An 8,853-nucleotide genomic window follows, 5' to 3' on the forward strand; every position below is an offset into this window, starting at 1 on the left:
TCTCTGTCTCTCTCTCTCTCTCTCTCTCTCTCTATATATATATATATGTGTGTGTGTGTGTGTGTGTGTGTGTGTGTGTGTGTGTGTATTTCTAAGTAAGCTCATAAATTAATGTTTCCCATGGCTTTTTCAACTCTCTTTAGTGTTATCTAACTTCATCTTCTTACCCTCCCTCCCCATCCTCAGTTAAAGTCCACCCCCCAACAGTTTTTTCTCTTATCACCTTTATAGCACCTACATCCTATGACCCACCCCTCTAGAACTCTTCTCCCTCCCACCATGGTCTTCTACTTTCCCGCCTTCTGTGGTTACTCCAGGTTATATATTCACAGCTAAAGATTCTAAGCTAGGATCCACAAATAAGGGGGAATATGTGGAGTTTTTCTTTCTGGATCTGGTTACTATCACTAATTATAATATTCTCCAGTTCCATCAATTTTTTTGGAAAATTTATAATTTAATTTTCCTTTTCAACTGGAGAAAACTCCATTGTGTATCTGTACTACATTCTCATTCTCCATTTACCAGTTGAAGGATGTCTTGACTGCTTCCATGACCTCTGGTGGACAGAATAGCATTGAACCTGTCTGAGCAAGCTTCTCTGTTGTAGGATACCTATATTTAGCTTTTTGAAAATTCTCCATGCTGATCTCCACAGTGGAATCCAGCAGGAGGGAAATCCTACCAGCAGTGAATGAGGATTCCCTCTTCCATGTATCCTCACCAGCATTTGTTGTCAGTTGCTTTCTTGATCTCAGCTGCTCTGACTGGACTAAGATGACATCTCAAAGCAGTTTTAATTTGCAGTTTCCTGATTGCTGAGGATGTTGAACACATTTTTATATATTACTCATTTAAAGAGTATTTTTATTGATTCTTTGGGTATTTTACACAATGCACTTTAATCATATTCGGACCCCCTCCCCTATCTCCACCCACCTTACTATTCCCAAACTTCATGTTCTATATTAATTTTTAAAGGTCTATCAAGTTCTAATTTGTGTTCTCCCTTTCAGGTGTGGGTTCATTCCCTGGAGCCTGGTCAACCAAACCAGAGTCACACCCTTAAAGAAAACTAACTCTCCCTCTTCCAGCAATTATCAGTTGCCAATAGCTCTTCAGTTACGGCTGGGGCTTGTTGCTTAACTCACCAAGCTATGCTCATTTTCGATTGGGTCATTTGTTTTCTTGATTCTTTTTTTCTGAATTCTTTGGATATTCTGGCAGAGATTCCCTCCCAGTCACTCAGTTGATTGTCTCCTTCGTTGTACAGAAGCATTTTAGCTTTATGAAGTACCATTCATCAGTTGCTGGCCTTAATCTCTAAACAAATTGAATCCTATCCAGAAAGTCCCTTCTGGCACCTATATCTTGTAGGATACTGTCTAGTTTTTCTTCTAGAAATTTCAGTCTTTCAGGTTTCATGTTGAGTTCTTTGATCCATTTGGAGTTGATTTTTACTCTGCGTGACAGAAATGGATCTAATTCTTCTACAATGAAGGTATCCAGTTTTCCCAGCACCATTTGTGAAAATGCTGTCTTTCCTCCAGTGTGTATTTTTGGCATCTTTGTCAAGCATCAGATGGATGTAATTATGTGTGGGCCTTCTTTCCTGTCAATTAATCTGCATTATTGTTTTTGTGCCAGTACCATGCTGTTTTTATTACTATAGCTCTGTAATGTAACTAGAAATCTGGTATGATAATACCTCCAGCACTATTCTTTTTGCTTATTGTTAATTTGATATCTAGTATCTTTTGTGTTTCCATATGAACTTTAGCATTTTTTTTCTATTTCTGTAAAGAATGGCATGAAATTTTTATTTGGACTGCAATGAATTTGTAAGTTGCTTTTCATACAATGGTCATGGTTACAATACTAATTCTATCAATCCATGAGCGTGATACACCACCCTTCTTGATTTCAAACAATACTATAAAGGCCATAGGATTTACATTGGTAGTCTAATACGGACAAAGTAGAACAGAACCGAGACCGGAAATTAAACCATGCACATATAATTGACTTCTTTTTTTTTTTTTTTTTTTTTTTTAAGACAGGGTCTCCCTGTAGCCTCAGCTGTCCTGGAACTCACTATGTAGACCAGGTTGGCCTTGAACTCACAGAGATCTGCCTGCCTCTGCCTCCCAAGTGCTGGTAATACAGGCGTGCGCCACCATGCCCAGCTATAATTTACTTTTAATGGGACATTTTATTCAGCCTGTGATACATATAAAATGATGAATACATAAATATATATATGTACACATACATATATGTATGTGTGCATATATATTTGTCAAATATATTTATGTTGAACTTTTTAATAATGGAAATTACAGGAAATGCAATCTCATAAAATAGTAATCTCCAGGATTTAGGCAAGTTTACTTTGAATGTAATTTTTTGTGTTTTTAAAAAATATTTTCATTCTTTGAGCATATTATACATTGTATTTTTAAAAGGTAATAAAATATTCAACAAAGAAACAATAGACTGTTCAATAAATGGTACTGGGAAGATTGTTTATAGTCTTAAAAAAAATGAAGTTAAATGTTTCTTTTATGCTATGTACTTAATTGAAATGCTGAACACCAGAAATGTCGGGAGCAATGTACTCCATGATCTAAAAGACTACAGCTACCAATCCAGACTACTTTACCCAGCGAAAAAGAGAAAGAAACATGTTCCATGTTATAAACAGGTTGAAAGAAGTCACATCCCACAAACCAGTTTTACACAGAATACTGGAAGCAATATTACAGATGGAAGAGAGAAAATAACACAGGTGTGACACTAAAGAAAGGAAACAAATGAAGCTATAATTACTGAAATACAAAACAGGACTAAGAACACAAATCGCATAGAATAACGAAATGGCAGCAATCAACACACACATTTCAACAACAACTTTATTTTTTATTTATTTATGTTTTATTTTTGGCCTTTTGAGACAGATCTCCCTGTAGCCCCAACTGGTCTGGAACTCAGTATGTAGAGCAAGCTTGCCTTGAATTCACAGAGATCCATCTGCTTCTGCCTCCCAAGTGCTGGGATTAAAGTCGTGTGCCGCTACACCTGGCTCAATAACAACTTTAAATCTTAATGGCCTCGATCCTCCATCAAAAGACACAGATTAGTGGAAAAGGTTAAGGAACAAAATCCGTCTTTTTCTTGCCCACCAAAAACTCTTCTTACCTTCAAGGATAAGTATCATCTTAGAGTGAAAGGATTGAAAAATATATTCTAAGCAAATGGGATCATCCAATAAGCAGGCATTGCTATCCTGATATCTGACAAAAAAAAAAAAAAAAAACTTAAAATTAAAATTAGTTTGAAAAACTGCAGAAAGGCACTTCATTCTGATCAAGGGAGTAATTCACCAACAAGGCACTAAAATTCTAAACATATATACAGCAACCACTTAATTTCATAAAAAGAGTAGTGCTCGACCTCAAGACACATTCAGTAATACTGAGCTATTTCAATACCTTCATTTTCTCCAATAGCTAGGTCATCTGGGCAAAAAAAAATAAGCAGCTTAAACAAGGAAACATTTGTATTAATTAATATCAAACATCAAATGAACCTAAGTATCTATAGAATATTCAACTTAAACACCAAAGACTACACATTTTGAGAAAGGACAACAGAAGCTTAGGAGGAGAAAGGATAGCATCAGGGTCCTGGAGCCTGGAGTCACTGCCTGGATCTCCTGGGAGGCAGTCAGCACTGTCTGCCATATTTGGATCTGGAAAACTTCCCTGTAAATTCCTCAGCATGAGCTTGCAGGCACCACCCACACTCCTAGAGCTAACAAGTCTGAACCTGCTAAGGAATGAGACTTTGGACCCCTCCTCCCTGCAGGACCTGCTCATGGACTTCTTTCTACTGATTTTCCTAGAGGCCTTCAAAGGGCGACTCACTCATGTGTTGCAGTCAGTGGTATAGGCCTGGTCATTCCTTTCCCTGCCCTTGGGGTCACTGATGAAGACACCCCATTTGGAAACCTTATAAGCCCTCCCAGATAGGCTTGATATGCTGCTTGCCATGAAGGATTGTCCCAGAAAGTGGAAACTGCAAGTGCTTAATTTTCAGGATGGGGATGAAAACCTCTAGAAGATGGGTGTGGACTCATAACCTGTGCCTGCTCAGAGCTCCCTAGTGAGTTGCAAATAGGCAGCCCTGATTCTGGGATGGGAACAAGGCACTTGAGTACATTTGCAGACCTTCGCATCACCTTCAAATATGGACCTCTTAATGATTTCCAAGCCTACCTCTTGCACTGGGTAAAGATGAGAAAACAGGTTGTCCAGCTGTGTTACAGGAGGCTGCAGATGCTTCTGTGTGTTGTGTGCCTTGAAAGCATACAACAGCTTGATGTGGACAGTTTTTTTCATCAAGACACCATGAAATTATTTGTTGCTTACCTGGGCAGAATGAGTAACCTTCAGAAGTTTTCCTTTCATGGTATGAGTCTGGAAATATAGACATCTATATGTGTGCCCCAAGCAGCCTGGTTCCTCCAAAGGGTGGGGCCTGCTGCCTAGAATTGACTGAAGAAAGTTAGCCATGGAGGGAGGGGCTTCTGGATGCCATCTTGGACAGAAGCTATATGGCCCATGCATTAGAAAAGAATAGCTCCGGTGCTGCGCCCACTACGGACCTGGGGTGAGACTACAGGACCATGAAGCATGGATGAAAGCTAATGGTGACTATGGGTGGGGTGTGGAAGTGATCTGGGCCAGAGGGCCACTGAGCCACAGAGCAGAACAAGGCACCAGGTGTCTGCTTTTTGGCACTGGGTGTCTGCCTTTGTAAGTTACTCCATTCCCCCTACCCAAGATATAAAATGAAAAATTCAGATAAAGATATGTTATATGGTTTGTCTAACAGCACCCAGAGCAAGAGACCCTGAAGGGAGTGAGGGCAGATCAGAGAGCAGGAAGGAGAAAATTTAGCGGGACAAAATTGGTGCATGTCGGCAGGATGATGGTGCTAGAAACGACAAACCATGGATGTTTGGAAAAAGCTAGAGAGCTGATGGTGGCGCTGATGTGGATTTTACAATGGATTATAAAATATGGAACTAAAAGGAGGCCAGCCACACAGAAGCGTGAGCCACAGCTGTGTTTTAAATGTGGGAAAATAGCCCAATTGCAGATATATGAAGATTTGTCAAAGGTTACAGAAAAACTGCTGCAGACTGTGGACACTAGTGGAGAACTCAGAGAGGGGGAGGGGCCACTTTGCATAATAAAAGGTGTGCCCAAGGCAGGGAAAGCTGAAAAGGGAGGTGCTGGCAGACCCAGCTGCAGAGCTTGAGAGAGGAAAAAAAATAGGAACACTTTAACTTCTGTAAGGTCCAAGGATTCAGAGGAAAAGACAGATAATAGTAAAAAATGAGATGACCTAAAACTAAAAGTAGTGAAAGCTGCCCCTCAGATTCAACCACTGGTGAAAAAGGGAAAAAAAAAAAGCAAGCTAACAGTGCTGAATCTAGGAAATACTCTACACTGGAGCTGTTAAAACTAGGAAAAACTTATAAGCAAGCAATCAAAGAGCCCCTAACCATGTGGCTTGTGAGAGTGTGAGACATGAGAGCAAATGACGTCAGTCTAAGTCCTTCAGAAGCTTCACAGCTGAGTTATATAACCACCCATCCATCCTTGCAAAAAAAAAAGCTAACAGTGCTGAATCTAGGAAATACTCTACACTGGAGCTGTTAAAACTAGGAAAAACTTATAAGCAAGCAATCAAAGAGCCCCTAACCACGTGGCTTGTGAGAGTGTGAGACATGAGAGCAAATGACGTCAGTCTAAGTCCTTCAGAAGCTTCACAGCTGAGTTATATAACCACCCATCCATCCTTGCAATATAGGCTGTTCAACCTAGGCCAATGCAGGAGGAAGCAGTCCTTAATGGGATGGCTGATGGAAGGCATTAGGGATCCATTGTCATCACCAAGTGAAACTCCAATAATTAACAAAGGTTCGAGGACTATTAAGGAGGGACAGACATTACTGAGAGAACTAGGTATGAGAAAAGCAATATATGATACCCAGTTCACTGGGCCAGATAAGACTGTGTTCACCAGACATATAAAGGAAAGCTTAATTCAACTGGGACCTCAAAAATTGTATGTGGAGCTTTAATGGTTTTGCAAAGCCCTTTAATGAAACAGGATCTTTGTGAAGTAAGAGAGGCTTTACCAGACCTAAATGATTCTAACCAGCATGTAAAACGTGTCTGTACAATAACAGACCACCTACAAGAGATATAAAAGAGACCAGACAGAAAAAAAAATCGTCCATTTGGGTTACTCAAAGACAAATGTGGCAAGACTCATGTTGAGCCCAAATTCCCAGAGAAAAAACTGACAGAAAACCAAATTTGGTACTAAAGAGTTTCTCAAAGGCTTTAAAACCAGAACAACAGTTTACAAAAGGCATTCAAGGAATAAAAACTGTCCCAGAGATGCTTAAGAATTCCCAAAGATTAAATAAGGTACATTTCTCTTCTCATAAATTCTACACTAGTGGTGGGGTCAGTTTTTCCCACCAAGGCCTCCCCCAGCAACCAGGTGTGATCACTGGAAAGCTGACAGATATGGCTAGAGTCAGGAAGCAGACCCAGGGCCTGCCTGACTCAGGGAACCAACAGGTACAGCAGGAGCAGGAGAAACCCCCTGACTCCTCAGCCCAATGCTGGGTCAGGGAACTGGAGCCAATACCTGTAAGTGTATCAAGAAGAATACAAAGAGGCTCTGTGTAAAATCCCCCAAGTGCAAAATGACTCCAAAGGGATAACTAAAGGTAGTAAAGAACTAATCAAATTAATGCCTCATACCCATGCTGTGGTACCTAACAAGGATCTATGGAGAAAACAGTTAATATGAATGGACAAAACCTTTCCATGCTGTGTTAGACCTTGTCTATGATTGATTTAATATATGATGTTAACCTTCCTTCGAGTGTTTTACAGATGTGAAACCCATTTGAAAGATACCTGAAGAAGCAAAGGCCAGCTATAGCTTTAAGATTCTTGGGAGTTTTATGATTGGATAAGATAAAAACAGAGGCTCCCAAATGGTACAAATGTTAAGAAAATCTACAGTACCGGGACGGGTTGCCGCCTATGAGCTGTTGGTCAAGGAGAGATTGTAGAGGTCCTCAAATTCACCAAGGCTGTTGCCACTAATGTCAGTTGTACACTAGAAAGGTAGGTAAGGCCATGTTGCTAAAAGTCTGCATGATGTGAGCGCAGGAGGAGAAGAGAAGCCAAAAAACTCCATGCCACTGAATGGATAGTGTTCAAAGTGCCAAAATGCACTATGCCAATGGTTGGGGAAGAAAGGATCCCCTATGGTTCTACTCAACAATGGACCCCACATCCTGCACGATATGGACATAATAAGCAATACCTACATGTGCAATAATGGCTCAACCAACATATGCACAACCACAACCGACAAACTTCTAATTGGATAAGGCCTGCTCCTAGGGGTGGAACACATATCTAGTGCTGTAGACCAGGCCAACCCCCTCTGTCGAGAAAGGCTACAGGCCCTAGTGGGGAAGCTATCACAAGTATACTGTTTAATGAATATATTACACCTACTGGGATATCCCCTAGGTATTTCTATTTATATTCCTATTTGTTTAGATGTGTCGACTTCCTTCTATTTGTCTTTATAGCAGAAGAAACACCACTGAGATAGATCAATGGCCATTGCTTGAAGACAGATAATAGGGAGGTCCCAGAAGTCACTATCTCATCATGATACAAGGGAGATTACCCTATATCTGTCACCCCCTCCAAGGCTCAGGGACCTTCACAGAAGATTGTTGGAAAGATTGTAAGAGCAAAGGAAAGGGGTGGAGTGTGTCCCAAGCAGCCTGGTTCTTCTGAGGGGCAGGGCTTTCTGCAAAGAATTGACTGCAGAGAGTTAGCCATGGAGGGAGGGGTTTCTGGGTGCCATCTTGGACAGATGAGGTATAGCCGGGCACATGAGAAAAGAATGGCTCCAGTACTGTGCCCACGTGGACACGAGAGGGTTGTTTACTGACCTGGGGCAAGACTGCAGGCCTATAAAGTGTGGGTGAAAGTTAATGGTGACTATAAGCAGGGAGCAGAAGTAATCTGGGCTGGCAGGCCACTGAGCCACAGAGCAGAACAGGGAGCTGGGTGTCCACCTTTTGTGAAGGTCTGGGTGTTTGCCTTTGTACGTTATTCCATTTCCCCCTACCCTAGATATAAAATGAAAAATTCAGATAAAGATATGTTATATGGTTTGTCTAAAAGCACTCGGAACAGGAGACCCTGAAGAGAGTGAGGCAGGTCAAACAGAGAGCAGGAAGGAGAAAATTTAGTGGGACAAAATTTGCACAGCTGGAAGGATGATGCAGTAGGAATGACAAACCATGGAAGTTTGGAAAAAGCTAGAGAGCTAATGGAGGGGCTAATATGGATCTTACAATGGATTATAAAATATGTAACTAAAAAGGAGCCAGCCACGCAGAAGCATGGGCCACAGCTGTGTTGTAAATGTGGGGATATGTTGCGGGTATGTGAAGATTTGTTAAAGGTTACACAAAGGCTAGAAAGTCTTTTACCTGCTCTAGACCCAAACAGAGCACCCAGAAAGAGAGAGCAGCCACTTTGCATCATAAAAGATGTGTCCCAGGCAGGGAGAGCCCAAAGAGCTGAACTGGCAGACCCAGCTGCAGAGCTAGAGAGAGAAAAAGGCAGGACACTTTGACTTGTGTAAAATCCAAGGACTCAGAGGAAAAGAAAGATAATAGTAAAAATGAAAAAAAAAAAAAAAAAAGAAAACTGTGGTAGATAGAAAAAA

Source organism: Nannospalax galili, unplaced genomic scaffold, assembly GCF_000622305.1.
Source record: "Nannospalax galili isolate Female #2095 unplaced genomic scaffold, S.galili_v1.0 scaffold1566, whole genome shotgun sequence".
Classification (NCBI taxonomy): domain Eukaryota; kingdom Metazoa; phylum Chordata; class Mammalia; order Rodentia; family Spalacidae; genus Nannospalax; species Nannospalax galili.